This window comes from Ranitomeya variabilis, chromosome 5 (genome assembly GCF_051348905.1).
Source record: "Ranitomeya variabilis isolate aRanVar5 chromosome 5, aRanVar5.hap1, whole genome shotgun sequence".
Classification (NCBI taxonomy): domain Eukaryota; kingdom Metazoa; phylum Chordata; class Amphibia; order Anura; family Dendrobatidae; genus Ranitomeya; species Ranitomeya variabilis.
In genome coordinates, this window is record NC_135236.1 from 531074799 (window position 1) to 531087374 (window position 12576).

A 12576-nucleotide genomic window follows, 5' to 3' on the forward strand; every position below is an offset into this window, starting at 1 on the left:
ATGGGGTATCAGCATACTCAGGACAAATTGTACAACAACTTTTGGGGTTCAATTTCTCCTGTTACCCTTGGTAAAATAAAACAAATTGGAGCTGAAGTAAATTTTTTGTGAAAAAAAGTTAAATGTTCATTTTTTTTTAAACATTCCAAAAATTCCTGTGAATCACCTGAGGGGTTAATAAACTTCTTGAATGTGGTTTTGAGCACCTTGAGGGGTGCAGTTTGTAGAATGGTGTCACACTTGGTTATTTTCTATCTTATAGACCTCTCAAAGTGACTTCAAATGTGATGTGGTCCCTAAAAAAAATGGTGTTGTAAAAATGAGAAATCGCTGGTCAACTTTTAACCCTTATAACTCCCTAACAAAACAAATGTTGGCTCCAAAATTGTGCTGATGTAAAGTAGACATGTGGGAAATGTTACTTATTAAGTATTTTGTGTGACATATCTCTGTCATTTAAGGGCATAAAAATTCAAAGTTGGAAAATTGTGAAATTTTGTAAATTTTCGCCAAATTTCTGTTTTTTTCACAAATAAACGCAAGTAATATCAAAGAAATTTTATCCCTCTCATGACGTGCAATATGTCTCGAGAAAATGTTGTCAGAATCATCAGGATCCGTTGAAGCCTTCCAGAGTTATAACCTCATAAAGGGAAAGTGGTCAGAATTGTAAAAATTGGCCCGGTGATTAACGTGCAAACCATCCTTGGGGATTAAAGGGTTAATGTGAAAAAAAAAACACTTTTTTTGAATTTACCAAATGGCTGCAATGAAACAAAGCGTGAAAAATGTAAAGGGGTCTCAACACTTTCTGTACCCACTGTATAAACAAAATAAACAATCTGAAAAAGGCTAAAATTGTGCCACTGATCTCCCACTGCCAGAACCCAAAGTTGGATGCTCTACAACTATTTGATTCTCATGTGATCCAACTGATATCTGAGGATATAAACTTGAATCATAGTAAACAGACAATTATTTTATACATATTATAATAAGTGACTGTTTTTCTCAAGTTTCGCAAAAGCCTTGTCCCCAGGCTCACTTTGTTTTTCAGAAAAAAACTTGCTTTATATATCCTTCCCAGGTCAAGTGCTGACTGTCCGCCACTGTTGCTGGTGTCTATTATTGTTTGTAGCACTGATGTCAAGTCCGCAGGGCTGCAGCCAATCAGTGAGCTCAACAGCAACTGAGCAACTTGTGCCGTCAACTCAGGTAGACCTACTAAATAATGTAACATTTATTTAAATCTAGCATCCACATATTCAACCATCCAGCTTTTCCTTCCCTCCAATGTGGCCGTAAAATGCCAGAGGCAAAGTGATACAAGAACGTATACCGCAGTTAAAGAATCATTCACATTCACCCACAACAGCAGTTGCACCAGACCTTTCATGGAGAGCCAGGTCCTTGAACACTACCTATTGCATGTTTTATTCGGCTCACCAGTTTTGCAGTGGAAATTGATGAAACAGTCTGATGTAGACCTAATGCTGTTTTGAAATCAGTTACAGTTGAGGCACAAGAAAACTGAGTTGGATACAGATATATGGAAACTTAGCCTTGATTTACTTATAACCTGAATACCCAAGTCCTTATGTTCTCTTATCATTAGTAAATTTCCATTCACTGTATATGCAACAATAGTATTACTGCGGCTTAAATGCATGACTGCATGAATGAATGAATTCTGGCTATCTGTTCTCCGTAACATACTTTTGAAGGTCATGTCTTATAATACCTTTTAAATATTTTGCACTTAAATATCAAGCTTATGGAATTATAATTGCACTTGCCCACCTTTTTTTTGGTTCTTTACTTTTGGTTTCACATCAGCCATTCTTCTAACCTGAGGAACTGACTGTTAACAACACACTCTAAGAAGATGAAATACAGCAGTGAATCCGTTACTAAGCTCAACTACCTCAACACTCTTGGATGAATACTGCTGGGCTGGGGTCTTTATCAATATTTAGTTTGCTCAAGAGCAATTCTACTTCTTCACTTCAATTTAGTGATATAGAAGAGGGTGAAATGCGGTGTGGACTGCCTCTGGAATGAATGGAGTGAGTACATTGTCAGCCTGGACAGGCATGCTGAGGCTAAGACATGTGATAAGGAGCCAAAGTTGGATGAAGCTAGACAGGCTATGTGAGACATCAGCCCAGGAGGGTCTAATGAATAGTGAAGAGTTGGCTGGTCCTGGGTATATAATGTGGCCTGGTTGGTTCAGTCTTGGGATGTAGTGGTCTGAAGAGAGCATAATATGTGTATAAGTGCATAGTACTGTGGGGGGCATTATAATGTGTGTGGGGTCATCAATGGGCACCATGCTACTTGTGGGAGCTATGAAATGTTCCATTCCGTGTGGGAACTCTAATGGGCTTCACTCAAAGCAATATTTCTGTGTGAACACATACAGTTGGGTCCAGGAATATTTGGACAGTGACAAGGTTTGGCATTTTAGGCGTATGCACACCTTTACCTAGGTACGGACCTTTACCCAGGCACGGACCACCATTGTGCTTATCTTTGTCCATTAGATGTCTGCTGATACCTTCTTTGCTTTGGCACACTCAGTGGGTAATGTGGTACTGTGATACAAAGGGGCCCTGTACACATGTGCCTCTGTTTTTCTCATGTGATGTTTTCAGAGTTTAACATTAATTGATTGTTTATATTCTTTATCATCAAGTGCTCTTGGCTTTATCATTTCCAGTCCAAGTTATTGCATCTTATATTTATTAGTTTTGGAGAGGGTAGGGATGTGGTTTGTCATCCTCCCTATACTAGGAGATGACTGCAGTGTTTTTCTGTGTTGCATTTTGCACTTTTAAATGTTTTTAATTGTGTTGTCTGTGTGCATTGTCATTTGCTGTGTTGTTTATCAATAAAAGCCTTACCTTTTTTGATTTTCTTTAATTTTTTGATATATGGTTGTGGAGCTCCCACTTATATGGACATGACCTTTTCTCTTTTGTTTGGTTATCTCTTAGTGCTTTACTGTCCATGGTGAGCCCCAATTTCTTATACTTAGTGGTGCCCTCCGCCTCCTTGAATTTATATGGGTCATCAATGGGCACCATGCTACTTGAGGGAGCTATGAAATGTTCCATTCCGTGTGGGAACTCTAATGGGCTTCACTCAAAGCAATATTTCTGTGTGAACACATACAGTTGGGTCCAGAAATATTTGGACAGTGATAAGGTTTGGCATTTTAGCTGTTTACCAAAACATATTCAAGATACTGTTATATAATTGATATAGGCTTAAAGGGCAGACTCTCAGCTTCAATTTGAGGGTATTCACATCCTAACTGGCGTAAGGATTTAGGAATTACAGCTATTTAATAAATTGTTGCCTTTTTTAAAGGGATCAGAAGTAATTGGATAATTATCTCAAAAATCTAAAATATTTAATGGGCTGCATGGGCTTTTCCCTTTTTGGAAGCTGTTGCTGTGAACCCACAACACGTGGTTAATAGAACTCTCTATGGAAGAGAAACAGACCATCATTAGGCTAAAAAGGCAGAAATGTAATTTTAAAAAATATAGCGCACTGGTGAGTTTGGAAACTCAAAAAGGCCTGGACGTCCAAGCAAGAAAACAGCGATGGATGATTACAGAACCCTTTCCATGGTGAAGAAAAATCCCTTCACAACATCCACCCAAGTGAAGAACACCTTCCAGGAAGTAGGTGTTTTAGTATCTAAGTCTACCATACGAAGAAGACTTCATGAAAGCAAATACAGAAGGTTCACCACAAGGTGCAAAACATCCTTCCCTGACCCTATCACTAGGGGGCGCCCTAGCTCGCCCTATTCCCTGGGATACTTCTGAAGGTGAAGATGCCAGGGCCTCCACCCTTGCCTTATCTCCTGAATCAGCCCTCCGTCTGTTCTCCTCCCCTACCCAGGGAAGAGGGGTGCTACTGTGCACCGCGGTACACCAACCTGTCAAACAACATGTAAACATCATTAACACCATTAAAATGAAGGAGAAGTGCTACTTGTCAGCGCCAGAGTAGGAGCAATCAGATGCTGCAGTTTTCTGGCCCCACACTGTCATGGTAACCCCGTGGCAGGCAAGCAGAGCCCAAATCAGGAAGACTTGGTCACTGTCCAAATAATTCTGTACCTAATTGTATAAATTGTATAAATGGCTTAGCGTAAAACAAAAATTGCCATGGTGCTGCACATGCACTGCAGTATGCTTACCTTTTTTTCTAACTTTCAAAGGTGTTATGTCAGAGCAGAAAAGCCATCCACATATTTTTTGTTTAGTAATTGAAAATGTTTTCCTAAGAAAGTAATCGGATGTGACAAATATAATGGGGCATCCTAAGTTACAATGATCACATGATTAGATCTGTGCTGTATGATAACACCCAGCATTCCCTCTGAAGGCCATGAGATAACAGACAGCTCTGTTTAGACAGCATGTGCAACTTACTGAGCAGTGTCAGGTTCTGTTACTGAGAGTAAAACAGAGAATCCAGCCAGGATATCTGCAGCTTGTGCCAGCAAGTGCATTTGCAAGCGCGTATTACAGTGACATTTGGGAGCATGGACCAGTGAAGTGTCAGGCATGGTTGCTTTCATTGTGCCTCTAGCAATCATGCTTGTGCCTTTGGGATCACTAATGCTTCTAAGTAGAGCCAAAGATAAAGAGACATTCTTCTATTATGTTGACAATATATCGAATGGAACAAATCGTTATAAGGTGTGTCTGTAGAAATAAGCATGAAGATGTGCATTAAAAAAGTCATAGACTATGTTCAAAGTTTTCTTCTAAGCAAAGATAGATAAAGAGTATCTGGTATCTGTCGTTTTAATTTTTACTTCTTAAATCAATAGTACACATATAAATATGCAACTTTATTATATCTTTTCAGACAAATCTGTTTGTTTCACCCCCTGGACTGATCTTTCACTCTCAATTTATTCAGTGAAGACAGATTTTCATATTACTGAGATAGGAGATGACCTTTGGTGCTTATAAGGTTCACTGGAGAGGGTTAGGAGCTGGAGGCAGACACAGACATGCTACTGTAAGGTTTCCAGAGATAACAGTTACAGTTATCAATAGAACTTTATGAGCTCCAACTGTCCTATCCTATCTCAGTAGTGGGAAAATCTGTATTTACTGGAGACATTTTACCCGTGAATTGAGAACATTGAAAATGAATGATCAGTTCAGGAGGAGAAAGAACCAAATTTCTCTGATAAGATATTGTCACGATTCCACACCTCAGTGTGTGTGAGATGCAGTTACTGACGGCTCAGCCGTCCAATCTGGTACAGGGGTTTGCTGAAGCTTTCAGTATTTTGATTGACAGCTCATTTGTTCAGTCTGTTGCAGGGGCGTCCTGAGCTGTTGGGGTTTTGATTGACAGCTCAGCTGTCCAATCTGAGAGTGGAAGGTGCTGACTTCCTCCAGGTGTTCATTGTGCCAAGCTACTTAACTGGGCTGTTAGTCCCAGATGTACATTCAGTATTTGTGTAGTTTGTCTCTCTGTGCCTTGTGTTATTTTTGTGAATCTTTTGTTGCCTGACCTTGGACCTCATTCTGAACCTCGTCTGTTTAACCCCTTTGCTCTGATCCGTTATTCTCCTGGTATTTTTACCTCAGTTTGTTACCTGACTACATCCTTGTCTCCTCCTTCTGTTTATGACGTACTCCCTGTTAGGGTTTGCGGAACGCACCGAGTATATATCTTATATCTATATATATAATTGTCTAAGGGTTTTTCCGTCTGTCTGTCTGTCTGTCTGTCTGTCCTGGAAATCCCGTGTCTCTGATTGGTCGAGGCCGCCAGGCCTCGACCAATCAGAGACGGGCACAGCACGTCACGGCACAGCATGGCGACGATGATGTCATAATGGAAATCCCGCGTCTCTGATTGGTCGAGGCCGCCAGGCCTCGACTAATCAGAGACGCGGGATTTCCAGGACAGACAGACAGACAGACAGGCCGCCAGGCCTCGACCAATCAGCGACGGGCACAGTATCGACGTAGATGTCATTCTGGAATCATCATTCTGGAATCTGGAATTCTGGAATCATCATTGTCCATATACTACGGGGACGTGCATATTCTAGAATACCCGATGCATTAGAACCGGGCCACAATCTAATATATATATATATATATATATATATATATATATATATATATATATATATACATAAATAGGTGTTTTCGCAACCCGAGGTTCACCGTGCAGGAGAGGAACCTGCTGCTGGCAAATGGCGGCGCTATATGGCGGTATAAGGGAACCCTGTTAACTCCACAGAGTTGCTAGAACTAAGATGCTGTGCCCTGTTAGCGTCACAGGGGAACACAGCTAACTGCTGAGCTGATGGCAGTCAGTGGTCACGCACCAGAAAAGCACACAAACACTCCTCACCATAGGTGCCGGTATTCTAGGGGCTTATTTCAGCCGGGTCCCTGAACACATACATGCAAACTCCTCACCGGAGGTGCCGGTAATCTAGGGGCTTATTTCAGCAGGGTCCGTGAATACACACATACAGGTGCGACCACAAATAACAAGCTCATGACATGAGGTGATACTAGCGCATGGCCGTGTGGCCGTGCAAACCTTTTATAGCTGCAGCAGCTTTAGGACCTTCCTAGGGAACCAATGGAAGATGCTACAGTACCTGAGCAACTTCAGGACCTTCCTAGAGGACCAATGATAGCTGCTGCAGTACCTGAGCATGTGACCCCTGACCTCCAATGAGAGGTCTTACCTTGGGCATGCTCAATGTGTGCAAGGCAGGACTTCGTCCCAGAAAAGCCTGCTCGCTGCTGACCAGTGCAGGCTACAACAGCAGAGCCTGGAAAGGCAGCAGTATCAGACTGAGCGAGATGCTGGGACCGACGTCTTCGCTGAGCAGACTCCACTGCAGTCGATGTGGAATGGGAGACCGCAGCAGACATGGCTCAAGATTCCCCCTGTGCAGCGGCGGGAACTCGACTCCTAACACTCCCCTAGCTTTTGACCTCGGACTTCTTAACCGTCCCGACTCATGGGTTGTCCATAAGAAGTGTCTCATTGTCACATTACATCTGGCCTATACATTTTTCTTTTTTGCCAGTATGAATCCTGTTCACATGATTAGTGGCCAGGTGGCGAATTTGATGCAGATGACTCAGGATCAGTCTAAAGAATGCCAGCGTCTGGAGTCTTCACAATATCAGTTGTAGGGTTAGATAAATAATTTTATGAATATCTCCTGTAACTGTCCACTGCCAGCAATGGCTGTGACGTCAGTACCCTCTGATGTACAGTTGGTCTCTCCAGAACCTGTAATGGCCTCCCTGATACATTTTCTAGAGATCAAGATCAGCTTAGGGCATTCAGGGAGGGTTGTAGTTTGTTTTTTACCCTACACCACCAGTCATCAGGGGATGAATTCCAGTGGGAGGTAATAATATTTCTACTGCATTTTCCTTGTCCCCACAAGCCCCAGAACGGTCTTCTGTGGATGCCTTTTTTGACACTTTAGGTCTGATCTCTCACAAACCCAACAGAATCCAGTTCACTTAGGCTAAGATCATGAACCTGACACAGGCGGGTCGCACAGCTGAGGACTACTATACTAAGTTCTGGCAGTGGACCACTAAAGTTCTTTGTAACGATGCAGCTCTCATGTCAGTTCCACAAAGGCCTTTTCAAAACCCCATGCGAATGGACCACAGAATCCATGAGAGACATGGTGAACAGCTGGCTGCTCTTTATACTTCCCTGGGGCAGGGCCATTTACTGGAGGTGGAGCCATTGGATGCTACAGTTGTTACCAGTCTTTGTGTTGTGTAGAAAAGACGTAGACAAGATATTGAAGTCTGTACTCTGGTCTCTCTGAACTTTTTCTCAAGAAGTGCCCAACTTCTCCTCAGGCTAGCAAACGAGAACGTCTGAGTCTGGGTGACAGCGGCCGAGGAGGTCACCCCGACTCCCAGGTGTCTTTTTCTTCCTCTGATAAAGTATTAATATATATACGTTGTTGTCCTTCAAGAACCAGATGTTATTAACATTGGTGTTCATTGACTGTGGGTCTGCTTCTAACTTTATTGATTCAGGACTTTTTTTGAAACTTTTAGGGTTAGGGACAGATAGTTTAGAAAGACCAATTGAAATATTTGCCCTTGACAAAACACCTTAAGCCTGAGATTTGGTCAAGAGACTAATGGTGGATTTCATGCTCCAAGTGGGAACACGAACACATCACTCTGAATCTCCTGTTTTATTTGGGAAAATGTACCTGTTGGGTTGGCACTGGGGCATCCATGATTGCAGATTCACAATCCTGTTATTGAATGCTGTCAGAAGGACATTGTTAAATAGAGCCCCAATTGTTGCAAGAAATGTCTAAAACTGTATAAATATGCTTTGCTAGTCTGAAGGGGCTGCTGGGGTACCTCAAGGACTTTGGAGATGTGTGCTTGGAAAAAGAGGCAGAGATACTACCTCCCCAATGCACATGATTGTACTATTAATCTTGTCCCTAATGCCAATTTACCTAAAGCTCTTTACAATTTGTCTTGCCCTGAACTGACTGCCATAAAATAATATGTTATCTAAAGTTTACAGAAGTTTTCTAAATTCGAGAAATGTCTTTTTTTTCTGTTCAGGAAATGTCATTCTTGGGGTTTATCTTGTCAGAAAAAGAGTTTAAGCTGGACCCTGGCAAGGTACAGGCCATAATTGATTGAGTTCAATGCCGTTATCTTAAGGCTTTGCAGCATTTTCTGGGATTCGGCAACTATTGTAGGAAATTTATCAAGGGTTTTTCTCAGGTTGTTAAATCTCTTACTGACCTTACACATATGGGGACTAATCTCAAGGTTTAGTCACCAGGTTCAATCAGTGCTTTTGAAATATTAAAAGAGTATTTCAAGTCTGCTCCCATTCTATTCCAAACCGATCTCTAAGAATTGTTCATTGTAGAGGGGGATGTTTTGGAGGACGGAGTAGGGGCTGTTTTATCACAGGGGCCCAAAACTCTGACCTGCGCCCATATGCTTTTTTCTAAACAATTTTTGTCTGCGGAAAGAAATTATGATGTTGTGAGTCATGTGTTACTTGCTGTTAAATTGGTCTTTGAGGAATTGAGGCATTTTTTGGAGGGGATGGTTCATTCAGTTACTGTGGTCACCGATCACAAGAATCTAGTTTACATTGAATCAGCTAAACAGCTAAACTCATAGACAGACCAGATGGTCCTTGTTTTTTCTCTTGTTCTCTTGGTTTAATTTTTCTATTACATTCAGGTTGGGGTCTAAGAGTGTGAAAGATGATGCATTATCTTGTAGTCTTGATTCAGTTTTTCCTCCAGAACCTCCATCATTCTTCAAGGTATTGTGGTTTCTATGGTAACCTCAGAATTGGAAGAAGAGATCAGTAAAGTCCAGCGTTGGCTCCTTCTACTACTTTGGGGTCAAAATTATTTGTGCCTGTTTACCTAAGATTGCGTGTGTTCCAGGAATTTCAGGATTCCGTCTAGAGTGATCATCCATGGGTAACTGCTACAAGGAAAGCCATTGCTAGACTTTTTTGATGGTTGTCCATGTATAATGATGTTAAAGATTTAGTATTCATTTGAAGTCTGCATGCATGCTAAGGTCAGTCATAGCTGGCTGGCTGAGGAATTGGCTCTATTGTCAATTCCAGAAAGACCATGGACTCATTTATCCATGGATTTCATCACGGATTTGCATCTGTCCAGTGGAAAAAAAATTCTATCGGGGTGGTAGTTGACCGATTCAGCAAACAAGCTTATTTTGTTCCTTTGTCAGGATTACCTAATTCAGTGACACTCTCCAGGTTGTTTATTTCTCATTTTGTAAGGTTACATGGGATCCCTCTTAACATTCTGTCTGATAGGAGAGTACAATTTGTCTCTAAATTCTGGAGAGCTTTCTGTAGTAAGCTCAGGATTGACTTGTCAGTTTCATCTACTTGCCATCTTGAAAACAACTGTCAGACTGAGAAGACAAATCAATCTTTGGAGCAAATTTTAAGGTGCTTCGTTGCAGCTCGGCAGGAGGAATGGTCTTCTGTTTTACATCTCGCTGTGTTTGCCTTTAACAGTTGAGTAAAGAAGTCTATTGGAACCTCGCCATTTTTTTTTTTGTAGTTATGGTTTTCTTCCACATTTTGGTTAATTTTCTAGGATTAGTTCTGAATGTCCTGTGGTGGAGGTTGCTGTGCAGAGACTTTAGGATTTCTCAAGGGAGGTTCAAAAGAATATTTGGACCTCTCAGATCTACCAAAAACGGAAGGCCGAGAGAAGTTCGGTGGGTCCTGTTTTTAAGATTGGGGAAGGGGATTGATTGTCATCCAGGAACATTAAACTTAAAGTACTGTCAGCAAAGTTGGGTCCAAAGTTTATTGGTCCATATGAGATCCTGGAGGTGGTCAACCCTGTGGCATTCAGGTTAAAACTTCCTCCATCCCTTTGCATCCCTAATGTGTTCCATAAATCCCTATTGAAGGAGTTTAGCATTGTTTCCCTCATGCTCACCTCCTCTGGTTTTGATCAACGGTGGCTTGGAATATGAGGTTCAAAGGGTTGTGGATTCTCATAGGGTCTGTAATCCACTGGAAGGGATATGGACCAGAGGAGAGATCCTGGGTCCCAGCTCGAGAATTGCCCGATCTATCAATACAAAAAAAGAATTAAACTGATCACTAAACGGCGTAATGAGAAAAAAAAGTCAAAACACCAGAATTACGTGGTTTTTTTTTACCACTACATTGCAATAAAATGCAATAGCGGGCGATCAAAAGATCGTATCTACACCACAATAGTATCAATAAAACATCAGCTCGGCATGCAAAAATAAGCCCTAAGCCCTCAACTAACCTGAGATCACAAAAAACGGAGATGCTACAGGTCTCAGAAAATGGCTTTTTTTCACCACTTAAAAAAGAACCTAGACATGTTTGTTGTCTGTGAACTCATAATTTTAGCATTTAATGAACATGGTAAAAAACATACAAAAAAACTGTGATATTGCACTTTTTTTTTAATTTTCACCACACTTAGAATTTTTTTCCCATTTTCCAGTACACAAAATGTTAAAACCAATGGTGTCATTCAAACGTACAACTTGTCCCGCAAAAAATAAGCCCTCAGATGGCCATATTGACCAAAAAATAAAAAAGTTATAGCTCTGGGAAGAAAGGGGGCAAAAAACGAAAACACGATGAAAAATGGCCCAGGAGGTTAAGGGGTTAATTGGGGGAAGAAGGGGGTGATTGGAACTTTAGGGGTTTTTTTTCATATTTTTTTAAAAACTTTTTTTTACTGTTTTTGTTAGTTCCCTTAGGGGACTTGAAGCTGCTATCAAATAATACCTGATTGTTGTGTTGTTGTGGCATTGTTGTATATAGCACAAACATCGCTGCATATAGCAGCCTCTTTTGAAGCCCGGCCATAGGCAGGGTTTAAAAGGAGCTTCATAAAGACAATCAGATCCCTGGCGACCCGTAATCACGTCACGGCGCAGCTTGTTAGAGGCAGGTCCTTGTTGTAACACACAGCCATGATCTGCTGGATATGGGGCAATCTCACCCTGTGGTTGTTGGAAGGGTGAGAAAGAGGTTTTTTTTTTCAAATTATAAAAATGTTCATAAAACAGTATCTCTACGGATATGTCTCCACGGTCCGTGATGGCAGCGCTTTTGATGCAGCTCTGCCCAAAGTGCTGCCGGCTTTGTATGTCCAGTGATTCCGCATGTGTTCATTGAACCATGCGGAATCACCGCATCCTATACATAGACTTTCATTTATCTTGCGGAGACGCTCAGTCAGATAAATAGGCATGCTGCGGTCTATAAAGATAGACATTTTGGTATCCGATTTCTAAAATGTTTATGAAATTGTTGTAGATCTTAAACAATCGAATACCCTAAAAAAATCTTACCCAGTCATTAATAGTGAAGGAAAATGAAGGTGTTCAGCTAAAATGTTTGTGGTTTGTTAGTCTCTTAGCTAAATATAATGTTGGTTTTTATAATGCATAATCTGAGTACACCACAAAACCCAGGAAAAGCAAAACCAGGAAATGATAGTAGTCAGTAGTTTATCTGTCTGAGCATTAAAACACAGATTGTGCTTGGAATAAAGCTTGAAGTAACAACCTCCGTAACATTTTGGGCATTTCAAATATTCTGTTAGGGAAAACCTAAGATATTATATCGATTTTCTGTTGCCACATCAATCCATATCACAGTTCAGTGGCGCAACTTCAGATGAAATAAAGCAGTAAGGGTATGTTTCCACGGTAAGTAAACGCTGCTTGTTTGACGCTGCAGCGTCAAACAAGCAGCGTCCAGATGTTCCAGCATAGTGGAGGGGATTTTATGAAATCCCGTCTCCACTATGCGTGGAAACCCGCACGCGGCGGCCCTGCGACTCCGGACATGCTGCGCGTCTTTTCAGATCGCAGCATGTCCGTACACCTTGCGGGGACGCAGCGTCCCCGCAAGGCATATCACAGGGCCCTATGGCGAGGGGTGCGATGATCCCGGATGTGTACTGTACACATCCGGCATGATCGCGTC

The 12576-nt window shown here is 41.6% G+C and overlaps 1 long non-coding RNA gene across 1 annotated transcript in view; it reads left to right on the forward strand.

Annotated features, from left to right (window-relative positions):
* Positions 1-12576, forward strand: part of LOC143773809 (uncharacterized) — a 77771-nt gene that overhangs the window by 9819 nt on the left and 55376 nt on the right. Inside the window, exon 2 of the long non-coding RNA XR_013215375.1 lies at positions 1088-1215. This is a non-coding gene — a long non-coding RNA (uncharacterized LOC143773809). The remainder of the gene's footprint in view (positions 1-1087; positions 1216-12576) is intronic.